Source organism: Bos grunniens, chromosome 14 (genome assembly GCF_055505025.1).
Source record: "Bos grunniens cultivar Pamir isolate PY7600 chromosome 14, Bosgru_T2T1.0, whole genome shotgun sequence".
Classification (NCBI taxonomy): Eukaryota; Metazoa; Chordata; class Mammalia; order Artiodactyla; family Bovidae; genus Bos; species Bos grunniens.
The window spans coordinates 30613442-30640082 of record NC_141178.1 but is presented as its reverse complement, the minus strand read 5'-3'; the positions used below and the strand labels follow the sequence as shown (position 1 = coordinate 30640082).

The 26641-nt window shown below is 39.3% G+C and overlaps 1 protein-coding gene across 3 annotated transcripts in view; it reads left to right on the top strand.

The window, feature by feature from the left end:
- Positions 1 to 26641, top strand: part of CSMD3 (CUB and Sushi multiple domains 3) — a 1478779-nt gene that overhangs the window by 923372 nt on the left and 528766 nt on the right. The gene's annotated exons all lie outside the window — the stretch shown is intronic.

Here is a 26641-nt window from a genome sequence, read left to right as displayed (position 1 = left end):
ATGAGATGGTTGGATGGCATCACTGACTCAAAGAACATGAGTTTGAGCAAGCTCTGGGACATGGTGAAGGACAGGGAAGCCTGGCATGCTGCCGTCCATGGGGTCTGAAAGAATGAGACGTGACTGAGCAACTAAACAACCACCACAACAAAGAATATCACAGGCTTTCCAGGGGGCACCAGTGGTAAGGCACCTTCCTGCCAGTACAGGAAGAGGCAACAGATGTGGGCTTGATCCCTGGGTCAGGAAGATCCCCTGGAGGAGTACACGACAACCCACTTCAGTACTATTGCCTGGAGAATTCCATGGACAGAGGAGCCTGGTGGACTACAGTGCATAGGGTTGCAAAGAGTCAGACACGACGGAAGTGACTTAGCATGCATGCGTTCAAAGTATATCATAAACTATTTTGGGGATTAAGCCTCCTTTTTATTCCACAATCCCTCTTAATCTTAATATTTGGAAAATATTTCTTATCTTCATTTACAACTTGTTATCTTCTTTCTGTACTCCCCACTTCAAATAAGTTCCATGGCTTATCATATGTCTTTTACTGATATTTTTCACCTATGTTTTGGTCACAACTCAAATAGTCTTTGCATTGCTCGAATTATTCCAGTATCTAGCTCCAGGTTTTTCACTTGTATTTTCTCTTTTCATGGACTTCAGGTTACTCTTAGCTGTTACTTCTACTCCAAAAATCTTTATTCATCTCCATTCTCACACTATCAATTCTACTCTTAACAGATATAAAAAGCTGTGCACTGTCTGGCTGTAAGCTACTTTTTCACTCATATCTTGTAAAGTTTTTCCTTGTTCAAACCTTAATATACCCTCCTATCCTTCTGTAATGTATTTGCTAATTTCCATTTATAAATGTCCTTTTCATTCATTAGGTATCATATAAAATTCAACATCTTTGAAACAGTCTTCTGTGATCATCCCTATACTCACCCACTCCCACCTGAAAATAATCTTTCCACTCCTTCAGTTCAGTTCAGTTCAGTCTCTCAGTCGTGTCTGACTCTTTGCGACCCCATGAATCGTGGCACGCCAGGCCTCCCTGTCCGTCACCAACTCCCGGAGTTCACTCAGACTCACATCCATCGAGTCAGTGATGCCATGCAGCCATCTCATCCTCTGTCATCCCCTTCTCCCCCTGCCCCCAATCCCTCCCAGCATCATAGTCTTTTCCAGTGAGTCAACTCTTTGCATGAGGTGGCCAAAGTACTGGAGTTTCAGCTTTAGCATCATTCCTTCCAAAGAAATCCCAGGGCTGATCTTCAAAATGGACAGTTTGGATCTCCTTGCAGTCCAAGGGACTCTCAAGAGTCTTCTCCAACACCACAGTTCAAAAGCATCAATTCTTTGGTGCTCAGCCTTCTTCACAGTCCAACTCACATCCATGCATGACCACAGGAAAAACCATAGCCTTGACTAGACAGACCTGTATTGGCAAAGTAATGTCTCTGCTTTTGAATATGCTATTAGTTTCTAAATATAAAACACCTTGAATAAATAGAAGCAGAATTTTCACATATTGCCTTACATTAAATATTTGTATCCGTATTATATACTTAGTAAATTTTCTGTCCTTATTCACAAAATCTACACTTAATTCAATTTTATAAACTTTTACAGCCCTAAATATTATGGCTTGTGCATACTAAGCTGTTAATGAATAAAGCTAAACACCTGACTTTTTAATAATCTTTAAAAATTATAGGCATTCATCTAACTACTTGAGATGAGTTAAGATGCAGATAACTTGCAAGTAACATGATAATTCACGTTCAAACTAAAATATATATGATGAGTATAGGGTCCTCTCCAGAAACTAGAACCCCTAAAACTTGAAAGATAGAGAAAGATAATGGAGAAGTGATTATCACAGTAGCCTCAGAGACTCAAATTATATGAAGAAATTGGCTTCAGAGATCTAATATTATGTTTTATTTGTTGTTTTCATATCTGTCATCAGTGCTCCAAAGTGTCTGAGTAAATGTTATGTTTATCATTTGAGCAAACACTCAGACCAGTTCATCTGGGACTACCCTAGTTGAGCACATATGGATGCTCAATACCTGTTTTCTGACTGAGAGAGCTTATGTGGATAGTCCCATGACTTAATCCCATAAAGGGCTAATACTATATCAATATTGTTATTTTTAAAAAACAAAAGACATATTCTGCTCATTTGTTGTACTCTGGATTTTCTCAGTGTCGTCTTTTATAATAAGAGTGGTTGATTCTTCTTACTTGCTTTATAGATAAACCTCCAAGTAAGTCCTTTGACCATATGGTAGATACAGTAAGAGCAAGAATGTTTAGATTTTGAATACTGTTCTTAGGCTCCTAGCAGTTATGATACTTTCAAAAGAAAGATCCATTTACTTTGATTGCTATTATTAAAGTTCAAAAAATATTGATCTGTCACTGCTTGCAAACTCTTTTAACCAGGTAGCTACAGAGATTTAGACAAAAATCTATATTTCACTTTGGTCTTTTAATGAACGTACTTCAAAAAAAAATATTTAAGGAATAGACAGGTTAAGTGAAGTTGAAGTGAACAGTGCTCTACTGAGTCTTCTTATTAAACAGGAATGCTTCCTGGTACTTCCATTTTTGTGCTCCAGTATTACACTTTAAATCCCTCAAGGAGTAAGGTCACGTCTCTTTAATTGACTCTACAGCATATTTAGATTATTTCACAAGACATTACTGTGTTTGCTGTCAGTGGAGTATTTTTGGGGTATCCATCATCAAAATACTTATCAATGGTTTATCTCTGCTTAGCATAAAATCAGAGGCCCTTCACAGTGTGAAGACCTTCACACAGGGCACCCCATATCTCCCCATCTTCATCTCTTATCTTACCCTTCTTGTACCCTAACGCCAGCCATGGTGAGTTACTTGAATTTTTCCAAATGTGATGTTTCACACTGTTATCCTTTCTCCAATCTGTTTACTCTACTTGAAATGTCCCCAACTTTAATGCCATATACCCTATACCCCAACCTAAATCACACATATCCCCTAATATCTGCCCAAGTTTACTTCATGTTTCAGTTTATAGGATCATTTTGACTTTCAATTTCAAAATTTAGGAGAATTCAATAATTCTCCTAAACAGAATTATTCATTTTCTTCTCATGTTTTGCATATATCTTATTCTAAAACTAAATTATGTATCATAAAAGTGACTTAACAGGCATGCATAGTCTTTTCCTGGTAGGAAGTTACTAGATTGTCATTCCCAGCATTCCCAGGATTTAAAGTATAATATAGTTTTAAGACATTTTGCTTGAATGAACATACTAATGGAGGATTGAATATACAAATGAAAGAATGAATGTATGAATGCGTGAGGTCGCTGCAACTGACAGAATTGATAATGGCACCACCTGTACTTAGCTGGGTTACATTTGAGATGTTTACAATAAAAACGCCCTTGAGTCTGTCCCTGAGTTTCCTAATCTCAATCAGCCTTCCTCATTGTCTTTTTGTCACAGGTCCTGTGCTTAGTTACAAATTTAAGGCAGATACTAAGGAGGTCTTTTGAAGGATCCTCAAGTATAAACATAGGTCAAAATTTAAGGCTAATACCACAAGGAATTCAGGAAGAAGGGTTTACTTGTCACTTTACAGTTTATCTTTAAATATATAGGAAATCTATATTTATATATATATTATAATAGATGCATTATATATATATATTTAATGTATATTTATAATATATACCAAGAGCCCTCCCGCAGCCACCTTATGAGGTCAGGCAGTGTGATGGAGCGCCAGGCCATCACTCCTCCCGTGGCCTCCCCCGTCGGCCGCCCCCTCTACCTGCCCCTGAACAAGGCTGTGCTCTCTCTGGACAAGATCGCCAAACGCGAGTGCAAGGTCCTGGTGGTGGAGCCGGTCAAGTAGACCATCCGGCCGCCTCCCTCTCACACTCCCGGAAATGGACAGCCCCCAGCGCGGGTGCTCCATCCAGGCTCTGCCTCCCCGGGGAGCCTCCCACCGAGAGTGAGGGGGCTCCCCTCAGGGCCGCCTGTCTGTGTCTACTGATGAGGGACGAGGGAAGAAGCTGTGAAATGGCCAGGGATGGCTGCAGCGTGAAGCCGACAGTATTTCCCGGACTTCCTGGAGGGGGCTGGCCCCACCCCTTAGCCAGGGCAGGGGCTCCAGGAGCAGCCTTGCCCCTCGCCTTGCACCCTGGTTCTAAGTTTACAAAGTGTTTTCCTTGTTCCTCTTATGTTGTTTTCCCCACCTCTGACATTCCCTCCCTCCCTCCTACCCGCAGTGCTGAGATGAGAGCGTGGTGACGGTAAAGGGACCTGACAATGACACGACCCTCCTGTCTCAGGTCAGGGGAGAGAGCTAGGTGGCCTCCCCTCGTCCTCAGGTTTTCTTTTGCAACCTGAAGCACTTTAAGTTGTGTGGGATTTTTGGTTTGGGTTTTGTTTTCTTTTCGGTGTGTCCCTCCCTGTAACTTATTCTCCGACTACTGCTTCCAACTGAAATAAGTCTATTAAATGCCTGTTCAGGAGGGAAAAAAATAAATAAATCAATATATATAGGAAATGCACTTCAATTCTCAGATCATCTTGGAGTTTTAAAATATGTATGTTTTACATTTTCTTGAATAGGTGCTGACCAGAGCATAGTTCATTTTTTTTTCTTAAAAACATGTGTCAAGGAATTTGTATATGTATACATACACATATGTGTGTGTGTGTGTGTGTGTGTACTGAATTCACTTATTTGGCAGTTCTTATATACTTTTTTTTTTTTTTTTTAGGGCAAGGAAATGATATATACCTTTTTGTGGCCCTAGTTCCTAGCACAGTTCTTAGTACACGGTGGAGCCTTAGTTTAAAATTGAAGTGAAATGAATTGCTTATATTAAGTTAGTAAGACTAGCCTTAGATTCCCTGAAGTAAGTTTCTTTATTATCATCAGAAACATCAAAAATTATTTTTTGTTTGTTTGCTTTAATTGATTTCTACCTAGTCTCATTAAATTGTTTTGTACAATCAAAAGTTTATACTAGGGAATTATTGAATTAAGCATTATTAATGTTCTTTCTGGGTTTGAAGTTGTTCTATTGTATTATATTACTTTTAATTTTTTAAAAATGTATTTTATTTCTTTCATTTAAGTTTGTAAAATTTTATTTATTTCTCTTTAATTAAAAGAGAGAATGTTTGGTCATTTTTGAAAAATCTTAGTCTCACTGTCTTATATTCCAACAAGTTCATCTGAAAGAGAGAAAGATGGTAGAGTTATAATTGTTAAGTAGAGTCTTAACACAGAACCCCAGGAAGCCCATGGCCAGAAAAAAAAAATCGGATGAATAAAGAGTGTAGGAGTAAAATATCATAATCCGAGTTTATAGGTTCTGTACCTACTGTCTTAGTTTTCTTGTCTTGGGAAGTAGGGATGACTTGCTACAACAAAATACCACAGACATCAGAGATGGTATGATTTATTAACAGCAGAAATTTATTTCTCAGTCCTGGAAGCTGAAAGTCCAAAATCAAGGCACCAGTGTGGTCAATCTGAGAATTTTTTTCCTGGTTCATAACTGGGGCCTTGTTGTGTCCTCCTCACATAGTAGAGGGGAAAGTGGTCACTCTGGGGTTTCTCTCCTAAGAGCACTAATCCTGTATATGAGGGTTCTGACTTCATGACCTAACCACTTCTGAAAGTCCCCACCTAATGTCATCTTTGAATTTTAAGGAATGCATTCATACCATGGTAACTGTGAGGGCTTGGAAAATTATTGTATACGTAACATTAACTATACCCCTCAATTATCCTCCAAATTGGAGACCTGGGCATAGAGATGACAACTTATAAATGGTTTGCCATATATGCATCAACTGTTGCTGTTCAGTTGCTCAGTCATGTCCAACATTTTGTGACCCCATGGACTGCAGCATGCCAATCTTCCCTGTCCTTCACCATCTCCTAGAGCTTGCTCAAACTCAAGTCCATTGAGTCAGTGATGCCATCCAACAATCTCATCCTCTGTTGTCCCCTTCTACTCCTGCATCAGATCTTTCTCAGCATCAGTGTCTTTTGTAATGAGTCACCTCCTCATATCAGGTGGCCAAATTATTGGAGCTTCAGCTTCGGCTTCAGCATCAGTCCTTCTAATGCATAATCAGGACTGATTTCCTTTAGGATTGACTGATTTGATTTCCTTGCACTCCAAGGGACTCTCAAGTCTTCTCCAACACCACAGTTCAAAAGCATCAGTTCTTCAGTGCTCAGCCTTCTTTATGGTCCAGCTCTCTCATCCATACATGACTACTGGAAAAACCATAGCCTTGACTAGACAGACCTTTCTTGGCAAAGTAATGGCTCTGATTTTAAATATGCTGTCTAGATTGGTCATAACTTTCCTTCCAAGGAGTAAGCGTCTTTTAATTTCATGGCTGCAGTCACCATCTGCAGTGATTTTGGAGCCCAGAAAAATAAAGTCTGACACTGTTTCCACTGTTTCCCCATCTATTTGCTATGAAGTGATGAAACCATATTTAAGCCAACTTCTTCACCCTCCTCTTTCACTTTCATGAAGAGGTTCTTTAGTTCTTCTTTACTTTCTGCCCTAAGGGTGGTATCATCTGCATATCTAAGGTTACTCATATTTCTCCCGTCAATCTTGATTCCAGCTTGTGCTTCATCCAGCCCAGCATTTCTCATGATGTACTCTGCATATAAGTTAAATAAACAGGGTGACAATATACAGCCTTGATGCACTCCTTTTCCTATTTGGAACCAGTCTGTTGTTCCATGTCCAGTTCTAACTGTTGCTTCCTGACCTGCATACAGGTTTCTCAAGAGGCAGGTTAGGTGGTCTGGTATTCCCATCTCTTGAAGAATTTTCCACAGTTTATTGCAATCCACACAGTCAAAGTCTTTGGCATAGTCAATAAAGCAGAAATAGATGTTTTTCTGGAACTCTCTTCCTTTTTCCATGATCCAGCAGATACTGGCAATTTGATCTCTGGTTCCTCTGACTTTTCTAAATCCAGCTTGAACATCTGGAAGTTCACGATTGACATATTGTTGAAGCCTGGCTTGGAGAATTTTGAGCATTATTTTACTAGTGTTGAGATGAGTGTTGTGTGGTAGTTTGAACATTCTTTGGCATTTCCTTTTTTTGGGATTGGAATGAAAATTGACCTTTTCTAGTCCTGTGGCTACCGCTGAGTTTTCCAAATATGCTGACATATTGAGTACAGAACTTTCACAGCATCATCTTTTAGGATTTGAAAGATATCTCTAGTCTTTCCCATTCTATTTTTTTCCTCTATTTATTTGCATTGTTCACTTAGGAAGACTTTCTTATTTCTCCTTGATATTCTTTGGAACTCTGCATTCAGATGGGTATATCTTTCTTTTCCTCCTTTGCCTTTCACTTCACTTCTTTTCTCAGCTACTTGTGAGGCCTCCTCAGACAGCCGTTTTGCCTTTTTGCATTTCTTGTTATAGGGCATGGTGATCATCACCTCCTGTACATATCACAAACCCCCATTCATATCTCTTCAGGCTGTCTATCAGATCAATCCCTTGAATCTGTTTGTCACATCTTTTGTATAATCATAAGGTCACACCTGAATGGCCTAGTGGTTTTCCCTACTTTCTTCAATCTAAGTCTGAATTTGGCAATAAGGAATTCATGATCTGAGACACAGTCAGCTCCTGGTCTTGTTTTTGCTGACTGTAAAGAGCTTCTCCATCTTTTACTGAAAAGATTATAATCAGTTTGATTTAGGTATTGACCATCTGGTGATGTCCATGTATAGAGACATCTCTTGTGTTGTTGGAAAAGAGTGTTGGCTATGACTAGTGTGTTCTCTTGGGAAAACTCTGTTAGGCTTTGTTCTGCTTCATTTTGTATTCCAAGGCCAAACTTGCCTGTTTCAGTCCAGGTGTCTCTTGACTTCCAACTTTAGCATTCCTTTCCCCTATGATGAAAAGGACATCTTTTTTTGCTGTTAGTTCTAGAAGGTCTTGTAGGTCTTCATAGAACCATTCAACTTCAGCTCCTTTGGCATTGTTGTTGGGGCACAGACTTGGATTACTCTGATGTTGAATGGTTTGCCTTGGAAACAATCAGAGATCATCAATACAACCATAAAAATATCTCCAAATTAATGAAATGTCAAATAGCATCATATTTAGAATCAAAGAAAGACACATTGTTTTTTTAATCAGTTCAGTTCTCTACAGTCACTCAGTCAAGTCCAACTCTCTGCGACGCCATGAACCTCAGCACGCCAGACCTCCCTGTCCATCACCAACTCCAGTTTACCCAGACTCATGTCCGTTGAGTCAGTGATGCCATTTGACCATCTCATCCTCTGTTGGCCCCTTCTCCTCCTGCCTTCAATCTTTCCCAACATCAGAGTCTTTTCAAAGGAGTCAGCTCTTTGCATGAGGTGGCCAAAATATTGGAGTTTCCACTTCAACATCTGTCCTTCCAATGAACATCCAGGACTGATTTCCTTTAGGATGGACTGGTTGGATCTCCTAGCAGTCCAATGGACTCTCAAGAAACTTCTCCAACACCACAGTTCAAAAGCATCAATTCTTCTGTTTTTATATCACAGAGTTTCTAATTCTATTAAACATATTAAGGTGTTCAATAATTTTTAAGGTGAAATATGATTAAGAATTGAGTAATTTTGTGTTTTGAATCAGTACCTGTATTTGCTCTAAGAAGCACAAGCTGGAATCAAGATTTCCAGGAGAAATATCAATAACCTCAGATATGCAGATGACACCATCCTTATGGCAGAAGGTGAAGAGGAACTAAAAAGCCTCTTGATGAAAGTGAAAGAGGAGAGTGAAAAAGTTGGTTTAAAGCTCAACATTCAGAAAACTAATATCATGGCATCTGGTCCCATCACTTCATGGGAAATAGATGGAGAAAGAGTGGAAACAGTGTCAGACTTTATTTTTTGGGGCTCCAAAATCACAGCAGATGGTGATTGCAGCCGTGAAATGAAAAGACGCTTACTCCTTGGAAGGAAAGTTATGACCAACCTAGATACCACATTCAAAAGCAGAGACATTACTTTGCCAACAAAGGTCCGTCTAGTCAAGGCTATGGTTTTTCCAGTGGTCATGTATGGATGTGAGAGTTGGACTGTGAAGAAAGCTGAGCGCCAAAGAATTGATGCTTTTAAACTGTGGTGTTGGAAAAGACTCTTGTGAGTCCCTTGGACTGCAAGGAGATCCAACCAGTCCATTCTAAAGGAGATCCAACCAGTCCATTCTAAAGGAGATCATCCCTGGGTGTTCTTTGGAAGGAATGATGCTAAAGCTGAAACTCCAGTACTTTGGCCACCGCATGTGAAGGGTTGACTCACTGGAAAAGGCCCTGATGCTGGGGGGCAGGAGGAGAAGGGGATGACAGCGGATAAGATGGCTGGATGGCATCACTGACTCGATGGACGTGAGTTTGAGTGAACTCCACGAGTTTGTGATGGACAGGGAGGCTTGGCGTGCTGCGATTCATGGGGTCACAGAGTTGGACATGCCTAAGTGACTGAACTGAACTGAACTGAGCTGATATCAAAATAATGTATTATTTAATTACTTACTGGCAGAAAGATGTTCTTCTACACCAGACCTATGCAAATGCTAAACTTCAGGTGTCTTTTCTTAGAGCAGCATTCTGAATTTTTTTTATTAAATGATCACATCTAATCTGAAGCTTTTCAATGTCAGTTTTTTCACCATTGTGATAAGACACCTTACACATTTATTATTGCAAATATGTCCTTCATTACTTTGTGTGGGAGCTATAGCTTTCCTTCTCAAAATCTGTTTAAATTTTGGTCTCATTTGTCTGAGATCCTTGAGGGTGAAACAGAGTTTAACTCACAAGGTCTTTTTCAGCTGCATGATTCTGTATTTCACGACCTTTGTAAACCCGTTGCTAAGGTAATGAGATTCCCAAGAGGGTTCTTCACATTAAGGATCAGCAAAACTGCAAGTTTTACAGATCGCTTTCTTTTAACCTACACAGTTCCTCTGTGAAATATTTAAATTACAGAGTCAACTATTGTCAGGTCAGAAATTCATCAATGAGAATTTCCATGTCAGTTTAAGGCCAGATGTTAGTTTTTGGCTGGAAATCTGGTTGAATTTAAAATTAGAGTTTGTTGCTTTAGGCATCAAGGATCAAAGTCTCTTATTACTAAAACAAGATATTGAAAGATTCCTGCTCTACAAATTTCAATCACTGTCATTTAAACCTGTGTTATCTATTTTGTTCTCAACGCGCTACAGGAGCACCTTCCCAAGTGCTCTGCTTATATTTCATCTGACCTCTCATCCTCATTTATTTCAACCCTTCTTCTCCAGCCTCTGATTCCTTTCCCTCCACAGTGGGGAAGAAAAAGAGCAAAATCAGGTGCTATTCCACGGGTGAAAGTGAAAGAGAAGTCGCTCAGTCGTGTCTGATTCTTTGCCACCCCGTGGACTGTAGCCCCCCAGGCTCCTCCATCCATGGGATTCTCCAGGCAAGAATACTGGAGGGTCTTCCCAACCCAGGGATCAAAACCCAGTCTCCCACATTGGAGGCAGATGCTTTAACCTCTGAGCCACCAAGTGCCTACCTCTTATTCTGGGAATGGATACTTATTCTGTTCCTTCCTTCCAAACTTATCTGTGAATTATGCACAGTGTTTAGCTGACTCCCAGTGGAGGAGATGCTTGTTATAGAAATCTCAATCCCACTTTATATTCTAAAAAACAAAGTGTCATAAGATAATAAAATCAAAAATCAGTATGATGCAAACTAAATTATTTTTGTGTGGCATTGAGATTTCAATGTAAGCTGTATTCTATAAATCAGGGACAGTGCAGGTAACAAATGACACTTTCTCACTGGCTATGTGTGGGTTGAGCTTAAAACCAAGAGGTTATACAGTTTCCATGGCTAATGACAATGAGGAGTTATTACCACCTTTCAGAATGATAATCATAACATTGAGGATCACTGTGGGGAGAGGGCAGCATGACGAAAGTGTGGTTTTCAGTACAGGAACAGAGTTATCCCATGGTGATCAGGCAGAGAAGATGAGAGAAAATACCCCTATTGCCCAACGTTCTCATCCTTTCTCATGCCAGTGGTCTGACCACTTATTATACACACAGAAAGTCGAGGGGTATAGGAGCCTATCTGTCTTGGGTCCATGTGGGTCAGTCTTTTATCCCACCCTACACAGGTAAGACTCAAGGAAGAAAAGGGTGAAGAATGGTTCTTGAGAGGTAAACAAAATATTCAGCACAAATTTCCTATAATTATAAGACAACTATTTAAATTATTCCAAAGTCACAACAGTAATATGTCATTCTGTGACTTCCTGTAGTATAGGTCACTATAACTATGAGAATCTATAATTGCTTATATGGTTTACTGATAGGACCATATACTTGTATATACTAATTTTTAATTAACTTTCTTCTTTCTTTATATATTCCACAACCATTCTTGACCTTTAGTCTCGAGAAAAAGCATAATGCTTAAGAATTTGTATCGTGGAACCATACCATCTGAGTTCAAATCATAGGTTTACTATTTAAAATGTGTGTGACTCTAGGCAAGTTACTTACCTCATTGGGTCTGCATAGGGTCATGTCAAGGTTAAATGTAACAAATGCTTAGAACTTTGCCTAACACATAAATGAGTTATGAATGTTTGTCATCACTATGTATACAGACACTTGAAATGCAAAGTTATGGATAAAATACCGTGGGAAGAGACAAATGAGTAAATAATTATGGTAAAATATATGATTGATGTAAGTATCCCTAAGGCCTGTTGTTGTTCAGTCTCTCAGTCATGTCCAACTCTTTGCGACCCCATGGATTGTAGCATGCCAGCCTTCCCTGTCCTTCACCATCACCCAGAGCTTGCTGAAATTCATGTCCATTGTGTCAGTGATGCCATCCAACCATCTCGTCTTCTGTTGTCCCCTTCTTATCCTGCCTTCAATCTTTCCCAACATCAGGGTCTTTTGTAATGAGTCAGCTCTGCACATCAGGTGGCCAAAGTATTGGAGCTTCAGCTTTAGCGTCAGGCCTTCTAATGAATTATCAGGACTGATTAGCTTTAGGATTGACTGGTTTGATCTCCTTGCTGTCCAGGGGACTCTCAAGAGTCTTCTCCAAAACCACACTTCAAAAGCATCAGTTCTTCAGCGCTCAGCCTTCTTTACGTCCAACTTTCACATCCATACATGACTACTGGAAAAACCATAGCTTGGACTATATGGGCATTTGTTGGCAAAGTAATGGTTCTGCTTTTCAATATGTTATCAAGGAGCTTCTTCCAAGGGGAAAGCATCTTTTAATTTCATGACTGCAGTAACCATCTACAATGATTTTGAAGCCCAAGAAAATAAAGTCTTTCACTGTTCCCATTGTTTCCCCATTTGTTTGCCATGAAGTGATGGGACCTGATGGCATGATCTTCCTTTGTTGAATGTGAGTCTTAAGCCAGTTTTTTCACTGTCCTCTTTCATGTTCATCAATAGGCTCTTTAGTTCCTCTTCACTTTCTGTCATAAGGCTGGTGTCATGTGCATATGTGCATTCTCTGGCAATTTTGATTCGAACTTGTGCTTCATCCAGCCTGGCACTTCACATGATGTACTCTGCATAAAAATTAAATAAGCAGGGTGACAATATACAGCCTTGACATATCCGTTCACAATATTGAAGTAGTCTGTTGTTCCATGTTTCGTTCTAACTGTTGCTTCTTGATCTGAATACAGGTTTCTCAGGAAGCAGGTAAGGTGCTGTGGTATTCCCATCCATTTAAAAATTCTCTACAGTTTTTTGTGATCCACAGAATCAACAGCTTTAACATAGTCAATGAAGCAGAAATAGATGTTTTTGCTTTGTTTTGTTTTCTAGAATTCTCTAGCTTTTTCTATGATCCAGTGGATTTTGGCCTATAGAACTGCAAAGAAAGGAGCAAGTGACTAGAGTTACAAACTCAGGTCAATCTTTATGAAAGAGGCATCAATTCAGTTCTATCACTCAGTCATGTTCAACTCTTTGCGACCCCATGAATTTCAGCATGCCAGGCCTCCCTGTCCATCACCAATTCCTGGAGTTCACTCAAACTCATGTCCATTGTGTCCGTGATGCCATCCGGCCATCTCATCCTCTGTGTCCCCTTCTCCTTCTGCCCCCAATCCCTTCCAGCATAAGAGTCTTTTCCCGTGAGTCAACCTTTCACATGAAGGAGACAATGTACTGGAATTTCAGTCCTTCCAATGAACACCCAGGACTGATCTCCTTTAGAATGGACTGGTTGGACCTCCTTGCAGTCCATGGTACTCTCAAGAGTCTTCTCCAATACCACAGTTCAAAAGCATTGATTCTTCAGTGCTTAGCTTTCTTCACAGTCCAACGCTCACATCTATACATGACCACTGGAAAAACCATAACTTTGAAAAGATGGACCTTTGTTGGCAAAGTATTATCTCTGCTTTTTAATGCTATCTAGGTTGGTCATAACTTTCCTTCCAAGGGGTAAGTGTCCTTTAATTCATGGCTCCAATCACCATCTGCAGTGATTTTGGAGCCCCCAAAAAATAAAGTCTGACACTTTCTCCATCTATTTCCCATGAAGTGATGGGACCAGATGCCATGATCTTAGTTTTCTGAATGTTGAGCTTTAAGCCAACATTTTCACCCTCCTCTTTCACTTTCATCAAGAAGCTTTTTAGGTCATGTTAACTTTCTGCCATAAGGGTGGTATTATCTGCATATCTGAGGTCAGTGTTATTTCTCCTGGCAATCTTGATTCCAGCTTGTGCTTCTTCCAGCCCAGTGTTTCTCATGATGTACTCTGCATGTAAGTTAAATAAGCAGGGTGACAATATACAGCCTTGATGTACTCCTTTTCCTTTTTGGAACCAGTCTATTGTTCCATGTCCAGTTCTAACTGTTGTGTTCTGTCCTGCATACAGGTTTATCAAGAGGCAGGTCGGGTGGTCTGGTATTCCCATTTCTTGAGGAATTTTCCACAGTTTATTGTAATACACACAGTCAAAGGCTTTGGCGTAGTCAACAAAGCAGAAATAGATGTTTTCCTTGAATTCTCGTGATTTTTCGATGATCCAGAGGATATTAGCAATTTGATCTCTGGTTCCTTGGCCTTTTCTAAAAAGAGCCAGACATCCTGGAATGTGAAGTCCAGTGGGCCTTAGAAAGCATCACAATGAACAAAGCTAGTGGAGGTGATGGAATTCCAGTTGAGATATTTCAAAACCTGAAAGATGATGCTCTGAAAGTACTGCAGTCAATATGGCAGCAAATTTGGAAAACTCAGCAGTGGCCACAGGACTGGAAAAGGTCAGTTTTCACTCCAATCCCAAAGAAATGCAATGCCAAATTATGCTCAAACTACCACACAATTGCACTCATCTCAGACACTAGTAAAGTGATGCTCAAAATTCTCCAAGCCAGGCATCATCAATACGTGTACTGTGAACTTCCAGATGTTCAAGCTGGTTTTAGAAAAGGCAGAGGAACCAGAGATCAAGTTGCCAACATCTGCTGGATCATGGAAAAAGGAAGAGAGTTCCAGAAAAACATCTGTTTCTGCTTTACTGAGTATGCCAACACCTTTGACTGCGTGGATCACAATAAACTGTGGAAGATTCTGAAAGAGATGAAAGAGGTATCAGTTCAGTTCAGTTCAGTTGCTCAGTCGTGTCCAACTCTTTCAACCCCATGAATCGTAGCACGCCAGGCCTCCCTGTCCATCACCAACTCCCAGAGTTCACTCAGACTCACATCAATATAGACAGTGATGCCATCCAGCCACCTCATCCTCTGTTGTCCCCTTCTCCTCCTGCCCCCAATCCCTCCCGGCATCAGAGCCTTTTCCAATGAGTCAAATCTTTGCATGAGGTGGCCAAAATACTGGAGCTTCAGCTTTAGCATCATTCCTTCCAAAGAAATCTCAGGGCAGATCTCCTTCCGAATGGACTGGTTGGATCTCCTTGCAGTCCAAGGGACTCTCAGGAGTCTTCTCCAACACCGTAGTTCAAAAGCATCAATTCTTCAGCACTCATCTTTCTTCACAGTCCAACTCTCACATCCATACATGACCACAGGAAAAACCATAGCCTTGACTAGATGGACCTTTGTTGGCAAAGTAATGTCTCTGCTTTTGAATATGCTATCTAGATTGGTCATAACTTTTCTTCCAAGGAGTAAGCGTCTTTTAATTTCATAGCTGCAATCACCATCTGCAGTTGATTTTGGAGCCCCAAAAAATAAAGTCTGACTCTGTTTCCACTGTTTCTCCATCTGTTTCCCATGAAGTGATGGGACCAGATGCCATGATCTTAGTTTTCTGAATGTTGAGCTTTAAACCAACTTTTTCACTCTCCTCTTTCACTTTCATCAAGTGGCTTTTTAGTTCCCCTCCACTTTCTGCCATAAGGGTGGTGTCATCTGCATATCTGAGGTTATTGATATTTCTCCCAGCAATCTTGATTCCAGCTTTTGCTTCTTCCAGCCCAGCATTTCTCATGATGTACTCTGCATATAATTTAAATAAGCAGGGTGACAATATACAGCCTTGACGTACTCCTTTTCCTATTTGGAACCAGTCTGTTGTTCCATGGCCAGTTCTAACTATTGCTTCCTGACCTGCATATTGTTTTCTCAAGAGGCAGGTCAGGTGATCTGGCATTCCCATCTCTTTCAGAAGTTTCCTCAGTTTATTGTGATCCACACAGTCAAAGCCTTTGGCATAGTCAATAATGCAGAAATAGATGTTTTTCTGGAACTCTCTGGCTTTTTCCATGATCCAGCAAATGTTGGCAATTTGATCTCTGGTTCCTCTGCCTTTTCTAAAACCAGCTTGAACAAATAGAAGTTCACGGTTCACATATTGCTGAAGCCTGGCTTGGAGAATTTTGAGCATTACTTTACTAGCGTGTGAGATGAGTACAATTGTGCGGTAGTTTGAGCATTCTTTGGCATTGCCTTTCTTTGGGATTGGAATAAAAACTGACCTTTTCCAGTCCTGTGGCCACTGCTGAGTTTTCCAAATTTGCTGGCATATTGAGTGCAAAACTTTCACACCATCATCTTTCAGGATTTGAAATAGCTCAACTGGAATTCCATCACCTATACTAGCTTTATAAGGCCCACTTGACTTCACATTCCAGGATGTCTGGCTCTAGGTGAGTGATCACACCATCGTGATTATCTGGGTCATGAAGATCTTTTTTGTACGCTTCTGTGCATTCTTGCCACCTCTTCTTAATATCTTCTGCTTCTGTTAGGTCCTTACCATTTCTGTCCTTTATCGAGCCCATCTTTGCATGAAATGTTCCCTTGGTATCTCTAATTTTCTTGAAGAGATCTCTAGTCTTTTCCATTCTGTTGTTTTCCTCTATCTCTTTGCATTGATTGCTGAGGAAGGCTTTCTTATCTCTTCTTGCTATTCTTTGGAACCCTGCAATCAGATGCTTATATCTTTCCTTTTCTCCTTTGCTCTTCACTTCTCTTCTTTTCACAGCTATTTGTAAGGCCTCCCCAGACAGCCATTTTGCCTTCTTGCATTTCTTTTCTTGGGGATGGTCTTAATACCTGTCTCCTGTACAATGTACGAACCTCAGTCCATAGTTCATCAGGCAGTCTATCTATCAGATCTAGGACCGTAAATCTATTTCTCACTTCTACTGTATAATCCTAAGGGATTTGATTTAGGTCATACCTGAATGTTCTAGTGGTTTTCCCTACTTTCTTCAATTTAAGTCTGAATTTGGCAATAAGGAGTTCATGATCTGAGCTACAGTCAGCTCCTTGTCTTGTTTTTGTTGACTGTATAGAGCTTCTCCGTCTTTGGCTGCAAAAAATGTAATCAATCTGATTTCAGTGTTGACCATCTGGTGATGTCCATGTGTAGAGTCTTCTCTTGTGTTATTGGAAGAGGGTGTTTGCTATGACCAGAAAGAAGTATAGTTAGACCTTAAAAGATGCATAGGAATTTCCCCAGGTGTTACTCACTGGGATGTTTCTTCTGTCCTGGCTGAGACATCTTGCCTAAGCACATGTTGATGTGAGAATATCCTGACATGCCTGACACTTAAGTAGTTAGTAGGAAAATGGTTGCAGACCAAAAGGAAGAGACAGGAAAGGTTTAAAACACGAGGACTCCCATAGTACAGAATTTGAAGAGATATGGATAGTTTATAAATTACCCTGGTGCCATAAAGGTGATTTGGTGTGTTGAAATATTCAAGACAAGAACCTCTTTTAAAATTATTGTTGCTACTTTTTTTTCCTGTTCCAGTCCTGGAAGCAATTTTCTTTCCTTAGTTATTCCAGTGCCTGGCTAACAGTATTCTCTCCATCCTTTCTCTCAAGCAGTATTGAACAATGGCAGCATATGGTCATTGGAGTCAGGTAGATGTTGAGTGGAAACTTACTTGACTTGAACTATTTCTACGTATCTGACCTTGGTCAGCTTCTCAGAACCTTGTTTTTTCACCCATTAAGGTAGAATAAATAGGGTCTTCCTCTCAGTGTTATAATAAGTGATACATGAGTTAAAGCAGATAAGTATTTAGCAAATATCCTGTCAAATTATGGAGAAGGCAATGGCACCCTACTCCAGTACTCTTGCCTGGAAACTCCCATGGACAGAGGAGCCTGGTAGGCTGCAGCCCATGGGGTCTGTAAAGTCGGACACGACTGAGCAACTTCACTTTCACTTTTCACTTCCCTGCATTGGAGAAGGAAATGGCAACCCACTCCTGGAGAATCCCAGGGACGGGGGGAGCCTGGTGGGCTGCCGTCTGTGGGGTCGCACAGAGTCGGACATGACTGAAGCGACTTAGCAGCAGCAGCAGCAGCTGTCAAATTATAATCTCTCAATAACAGGAACTAATAATCTTATTTCCTGGGACCTTTAGATAGCCTAATCCCTTACTTTCTTTACTGACTGCCAGTTTTAAGTTACTTATTAAAGCTTTGCATACATGTGTGCAATGTCACTTCAGTAGTGTCTGATTTTGTACAATTCTATGGGTGGTAGTCCACCAGGTTCCTCTGTCCATGGGATTCTCCAGGCAAGGATACTTGAGTAGGTTGCCATACCCTCCTCCAGGGGATCTTCCCAATCCAGTGATTGAACTCACTTTTCTTATGTCTCCTGCACTGGCAGGTCGGTTCTTTACTGCTAACACCATCTGGGAAGCCCCATCTTAGCTTTGAGTCCCTAGAAAACAAAGGCTGTGATGAAGCTTATAGACTAAAACTTTATGTGAGGAGGGCAGAGTACAATTCCAAGACAATAGAAATGAAGGGAAAAAAGAGATATAACAGGGAAGTAGGGGGATCAAATATAAAATAGTAAGTTACTGAATAGCCACAGCCTCAAGAAAAACACAGTGTATTGGCCATGTGGACCTCATGAACCAGCTGTGGTTTCAAACCACCTGTTTTGGGAGAAGACAGATGAGCAATATTTCTTCTGTTATCCTTCCCATATTTTTTCTTGGTAGTCAAAGTTCATCTCTCAGACATTAAATTGTCCACAGTTACAAGTGGCACTTTAGCACCTTAGAGAACCTGTTGAGGAAGATGAAGTTTCTGGCAATTTTGTGGGGTCAAATCTGGATCCTGGAGCTACTACAATTTTGCTGCAATAAACAAAATAAAGGTGACTATACCAATGGTTGTTCCATGCCTCAAACTTGTAGGGGGCTGACACAACTGATTAAGCTGCCCTAGAATGGCCAGTGTAGTTCCTTCAGGCTGGCCTGCATGTCTTTTCAGTATGTCCCCATCATTCTTTAAACATTTCTTTTTACACAAAGTGTTCCAGTTTTGTCCTTTATGTTTCCTTGACCACTGCTGGAAGCAGTTTCCTGATTTCCTTTAGTAAAGAATAGTATTCAGACACCAGGATGTGAGCAATCATGTCCTTGAAGCTATAAGTACTTATTGTTATTAGGAGTCTCAGTGGATAGGGCTAGACAAGATCTGTGCATGCATATATGTGCATGTGTGTGATGTTTGATATAATACAGGCACACTCATCTCTATTTGTGTATATCTATATTTTAAACATGAATTAACATCAGTTTCTCCAATTTTAGTTCAGCCACTCAGAATCCTTTGTAGCCTTCCAATTTTCTACATCCCCTTCTGGATAGTGAGAAGTCTAGCTATCCTTATCCTCAATACATTCATGATTTGCACAGTCCCCTCATATGTACCTGATCTTACAACTTTACTGGCTGCTTCCTTGGCCTTGCTTCTACTTGTTTGGCCTCTAGCCCCATTGTCACTTACTTAACCTCACTATCTCCTCAACTCTTGTTGCCACTATCACTGTCTCTGCTATAGGATGAATATTTGTGTTTCTAAAATTTACATATTGAAACCTAATCCCCAATGTGATGGATGATATCTGTTTATGGGCCTTTAGGAGGTGACTAAGTGATGAGAGTGGGTGCCTGATAAATGGAATTAGTACCCTAGGAGCTCCCTAGCCCTTTCTACCATGTGAGGACACAGCAAGAAGATATTGGTCAATCTGGAAAATGAGCCCTGTCCAGATACCGAATCTACTGACACCTTGATCTTGGACTTTTCAACTTTCAGAACTATGAGAAACAAATTTCTGTTGTTTACAAGCCATGGCAACCCACTGCAGTTTTCTTGCCTGGAGAATCCCATGGACAGAGGAACATGGCAGGCTACAGTCCATGGGGTAGCAAAAGTGTCGGGCATGACATGGCACCTAAACAACAACATTCTCTTATAATATCTTGAAAGAACTCAGACAGACTCCTAACACCAAGTCACCCCATCTAAAGAAAGAGAAAAAACTTTATCTTCTCTAATACTTCTCTTCTTTTTCCACCTAGGAAACCTTTCCTCCCTTAGTCTTCCCCAGTTCACATAGTAAAATAGCTCTAAGATAGTTTCAGGTTCACCTCTGCTCTGAAACTTCTATCTATTTGTCAACCTCCAATTCAAGGGGCCTTTGCTGTACCTCCTTTTGCCCTCATTTAAGGACATAAGCTACATCTTATTTGTCTTCATATTCCTAGTGCCTAGTCTTATTTTTGATACATATTAGAAACTAAACAAATGTTTCATAAATGGGTAATTAATGAATGAAATTTTCTTTGCAATAGCTTGGGGATTATGGCTATAGACTCAGACCTAAACTCTGCTATTGATCTTGTGAAATTGGGCAAGTTAATATCTATATCTTATCTGTTTTTACTGTTATAACAAAAAATACTGCAGACTGGGTGGCTTATAAACAAGTATGAAAACTAAGTCTAAGATCAAGATGCTGGGAAATTCAGTGTTTGATAAGAGCCCATTTCCTGGTTCACAGATGGCTGATTTTTTTCCTGTGTCCTCACATGGCTAGATAGGTAAGGGACCTTTGTGAATTCTTTCTTTTATAAGGGCAGAAATGCTATTTATGAAGGCTCCACCCTCATGACCTTATCACCTTCCAAAGACTCCACCTCAAAATATTATCACATTGGGGATTATGTTTCACTATATGAAGTTAGAGGTAGACAAAAATATTCAGTCTGCAGCATTATTTCTCTGAGCATTACTTAACTTCTCTGATTTTTTTTTTTTTATCAGTATAGATGATAATAGTTCCATTATATATTTGTTATGAGGATTAAATATTTTAAAAAGATTTTTTCATAATATCAATATAATTTCTATGTAAAATAAATGGTAGTTATTATTATTAATAACTGATTTTTGTGCAAAACTCTATTATAAGACTCATCTGTTGTATATGAATTATTTATTCAGATATTAGTCTTGCCTTGATAGAAAATAATTTCAAAGGCAATGATATAAAATAAGTGAAAGAAAGTGAAAGTTGCTCAGTTGTGTCCAACTCTTTGGGACCCCATGGACTATACAGTCCCGAGGCCAGAAAACTGGAGTGGGTAGCCTATCCCTTCTCCAGTGGATCTTCCTGACCCAGGAATTGAAACAGGGTCTCCTGCATTTCAGGCAGATTCTTTACCAACTGAGCTATCAGGGTTTTTTTTTTTTTTTTTTTATTGTATGTTGTTTTTTCTTATTGTATGTTGTTTCTCAGTCTAAGAGAATATTGCAACTTCAATATTATATCTTCATTTGAAAGTATATTATTGTTTTAAAGGAGCAAAGAAAAAAATAGTTTCAAAATAGTATAGTAGAGTAAGCACCTATTCTCATTGCTAGCCCAAAGATGATATAAAACATATTTTTTAAAAAACCCAAAAATCTGGTGCTTAAGAAGAGAACCTTTCAGTTATTGTAAGGCTATTGGGGATTTCTGAGAACCATAAATAAGCATATATATATATGGAATATAGAGACAAGCTGAGAATTTCATAAACCAGTGCCTCTATGGGCTGCTGTTGTTACACTTTCTGCCTAAGAAGCCATCATTCACTGGGACCAGAAACCTCCAGAGAAAAGGCCACTGATAATCTTGAGAAACTGAGTAATCACTACAGAAGAAAATATTTTGGCTCCAGAGCAAAATGTCCAGATATAAAATGGAGTCAAATGTAGTTATCAAGAGGGAGGGATCCCCAACTCAGAGTGAAGCATAAAAGTGGACTGCACCGTGGATTACCAGAGGAGATAATTTATACCTAGAAATATGACATGATTCTGACATTAGAAGAAATAAGCTTGAAGTTTACAGAAGCAAGCCAATAAAAACAGTTATTTGACCACTCATTCAAAATCAGCAGTTTTGTTCTTCCCTTCAAATAATCGCCCCCTGCACTTGTCATCGTAGGCTTGACAACCATTCAGTTCAGTTTAGTCGCTCAGTCGTGTCCTACTCTTTGCGACCCCATGAATCGCAGCACGCCAGGCCTCCCTGTCCATCACCAACTCTCGGAGTTCACTCAAAATCACGTCCATCAACTCGGTGATGCCATCCAGCCATCTCATCCTCTGCCGTCCCCTTCTCCTCCTGCCCCCAATCCCTCCCAGCATTAGAGTCTTATCCAATGAGTCAACTCTTCTCATGAGGTGGCCAAAGTACTGGAGTTTCAGCTTTAGCATCATTCCAAAGAAACCCCAGGGCTGATCTCCTTTGGAATGGACTGGTTGGATCTCCTTGCAGTCCAAGGGACTCTCAAGAGTCTTATCCAACACCACAGTTCAAAAGCATCAATTCTTCGGTGCTCAGCCTTCTTCACAGTCCAACTCTCACATCCATATATGACCACTGGAAAAACCATAGCCTTGACTAGACGGACCTTTGTTGGCAAAGTAATGTCTCTGCTTTTGAATATGCTATCTAGGGTGGTCATAACTTTCTTTCCAAGGAGTAAGCATCTTTTAATTTCATGGCTGCAGTCACTATGATTCATCAAATACATTGTCAAATATACTGCTTCAGAAGAAACTTTAGTCTGCTACACTTGAAGCAGACTTCTGCTTATACCCAAAGAAACAGATAAAAAACATTTTTTTAATTGAAATGACTATACTAGATATCCTCATAAAAATAAAGGGGGAAATCATGTTCATGACAAAAGTAATAGATTATGAAACAATAAATGGTAATAAATCATTAAATATTCAAGAAATTGCAACATATTTTAAGTATAAATAAAAGTGCACCACCACCATAGCACATATCACCTTCTAAAATAAGACTTTTATTTATTATTATTTGTGAACTTCCAGTGGAATATACACTATTAAGAAGCAGGAATTATTATCTGTTTATTCATTTATCTATCCCATATAGTACCTAGAAGAGAATCTAGCATATCATAGGTCCTCAGATATTTGCTGAATAAATTGAATGACTCAATGTGATGTGAACTATGTAAGTGAGCTTGATTGAACTACAAATAAACCTGGAAAAATTCATACTTTATTTGGAATTTTAACAGTTATTTAAAAAATTGTTGGAGAGGGTAGACAAAAGATAATTAACAACATAAGTTATTTCAATTTGACAAATATATCAAATTGAATTGAATATATTTTACTGAATATATTTTAGTGAATATATTTTACTGTGAGACCTGGATATACTTATACTGATTATTAAAGCAATAACACTAGAAGTCAGCAACAAAATGATAGCCTAGACCCATAAATTTAAAAGCACTTTGAAACTATTTATGATTCAAAGAGGAAATAAAGATGAAAACTATAAACTATTTAGAAGTGAACAATGGCAACAAAAGCTCTAAATACAAAAACAGTACTCTGAAGAAAATTTATAGACTAAAAAGCATATTTTTAAGGAAACAAGAGAGGTTGAAAATAAACTAATATAGAAACAAATCCTAAAACTTAAGCTTAAGAAGGTGGAGAAAGAATAACAAAATAATGCAAAAGAGTTGAAGTTTGAGTAGACTAGTAAATTTGACAATGTTTTGTAAATATGAAGAAAAGAAAACTGGAAGACTAATCACAAATAACTTGCATTAGGAGTAAGAAAAGTAATAATTTATCTTTGTAAAGATATATTTAAAGATTACGTAACACAATTCTATCCCTACTAAACTATCAACTTGGAAATTTTGGAAAATTTCACTTCTCTAACATATGTGTGTGTGTGTGTGTGTGTGTGTGTGTGTGATTTTATGTTGTTAAATCCTCCCCAATGTTTTTTAATAGGGAAATAACCTTAGAAGATATTGAAACACTGGTCAGATATCTACCTCAAAATTATGCCAGACTCACTCAGCTTATTTTTTTGGCAAATTCTAACACTTAGGTATCATTTTCTTGTTATACAACCTAGCCTAAAAGACTAATGAATGCTGGAAAATTGCTAATCTTTCTTCGATATGAAGTCTATATAGAAACAGCACAACAAAAAATTTAGACCAAAGGACCAATGTCACTATGACACAGAAAGAAATAAATATCAAATCAAATCCAGTGTATTAAAGAAATCACAATAACTATCTATGTTTTCTGCTAAGGATACAAGGGCATTCAAAAATATCTCCAAAATTATTGTTTGATTAAAAAGCAACATGTTATAGAATATGCTGAGAGTGTACTGCAGTATAAGTTACAATACTTACACAAAGCAACACTCCATAGATTTTGTGAAGAGGATTTTTATATTTATGAAAATATGGATGCTTATAATAATATGTATTTTATATGTGTGTCTAATTGTAAAAGCATGGGGAAAGAACTGGAAAGATGCATGACAAATTGGTACTGGTTGATTACAGAAGAACCAGAAGTGTGTGATCATTGGAGTGTCAAGAGAGATCATAACTTTATCTCAAAGTTTTTTTTTTTTTTAATTTAATTGTTAATTTCTGGGTGTTGTTTGAGGATGGCTATGTTAATGTTACCTCATGTAACTAAAAACCAAAACAATCACCACAATAACCTACAACTGGCCTCGTAACTCCACAATGAAGGTCCCAGATATCTTAAGTTTCCTTGAGCACATGGAAAGACCCTGATGCAGGGAGAAATATCAATAACCTCAGATATGCAGATGACATCACCCTTATGGCAGAAAGTGAAGAAGAACTAAAGAGCCTCCTGAGGAAAGTGAAAGAGGAGAGTGAAAAAGAACTGCCTTATGATCCAGCAATCCCACTCCTGGTCATACACACTGAGGAAACCAGAACTGAAAGAGACACATGTACCCCGATGTTCATCGCAGCACTGTTTATAATAGCCAGGACATGGAAGCAACCTAGATGTCCATCAGCAGATGAATGGATAAGAAGGCTGTGGTACATATACACAATGGAGTATTACTCAGCCATTAAAAAGAATACATTTGAATCAGTTCTAATGAAGTGGATGAAACTGGAGCCTATTATACAGAGTGAAGTAAGCCAGAAAGAAAAACACCAATACAGTATACTAACGCATATATATGGAATTAGAAAGATGGTAACAATAACCCTGTGTACGAGACAGCAAAAAAGACACTGATGTATAGAACAGTCTTTTGGACTCTGTGGGAGATGGTGAGGGTGGGATGATTTGGGAGAATGGCATTGAAATATGTATAATATCATATATGAAACAAGTCGCCAGTCCAGGTTCGATGCATGATACTGGATGCTTGGGGCTGGTGCACTGGGACGACCCAGAGGGATGGTATGGGGAGGGAGGAGGGAGGAGGGTTCAGGATGGGGAACACATGTATACCTGTGGCAGACTCATTTTGATATATGGCAAAACCAATACAATAAAGTTAAATAAAATAAAATTTTAAAAAATATTAAAAAAAAGAAAAAAAGAAAAATTTGGCTTAAAGCTCAACATTCAGAAAACTAAGATCATGGCATCTGGTCCCATCACTTCATGGGAAATAGATGGGGAAACAGTGGAAACAGTGTCAGACTTTATTTTGGGGGGCTCCAAAATCACTGCAGATGGTGATTGCAGCCATGAAATTGAAAGATGCTTACTCCTTGGAAGGAAAGTTATGAGCAACCTAGACAGTATATTAAAAAGCATTAGTTTACCAACAAAGGTCCATCTAGTCAAGGCTGTGGCTTTTCCAGTGGTTATGTATGGATGTGAGAGTTGGACTATAAAGAAAGCTGAGTGCCAAAGAATTGATGCTTTTGAACCATGGTGTTGGAGAAGACTCTTGAGAGTCCCTTGGACTGCAAGGAAATCCAACCAGTCTATCCTAAAGGAGATCAGTCCTGGGTGTTCATTGAAAGGACTGACCTTGAAGGTGAAACTCCAGTACTTTGGCCACCTCATGTGAAGAGCTGACTCATTTGAAAAGACCCTGATGCTGGGAAAGATTGAAGGCAGGAGGAGAAGGGGACGACAGAGGATGAGATGGTTGGATGGCATCACTGACTCGATGGACATAGGTTTGGGTGGACTCCGGGAGTTGGTGATGGACAAAGAGGCCTGGCGTGCTGTGGTTCATGGGGTCACAAAGAGTTGGACATGACTGAGTGACTGAACTGAACTGAGCACATGTTGAAAGCGTGTTTTGATGTGCTCTGAAGAGAATTTTTTCTTTCAAACTCCTTCAATTGAATTCACCCAAAAAACATTTGTTGAGAAATGTATCAGGGTAATCAGGAATACTAAATTGACCTCTGCTCTAAGGAGCTTTACAAGGGGTCTAGTTGGGGAAGGTAATTCAACCAACAAGTACTAGGGAGAGTGGCAGATACTGTGTGGAAGGAATTCACTGACTGTTCTAGGAGCACAGAGGCAGAGGATGTTACCCTGTGTTCTAGTTTCAATCAAACAATTTCCTGTACCATGTACAGGTTACAAAACTAAGAAAAGTTTTTGAAATTTGGGGAAAACACATATGTATGTAATTATGTGTACTATATGTATATAGCATAGACAGAAAATCTGGATATTGTTCATAATTGTTCTATTAGGAACAACCACATAAGCTCTGAAGACCTTTGATTCCCTGTTTTCAAAGTGAGAGAAAAATACTAAGTGTTCCCTAAAGATAATTACATCATAACCATAGCAAAAGAAGATTAAGACTGGGAGAACATTTTCATCTTTTGCTCTGAAATATCCTGACTATAGAGAATGTATGTCTCTAAATTGACTATATGGATATCGTATGTCTGAAACCCTT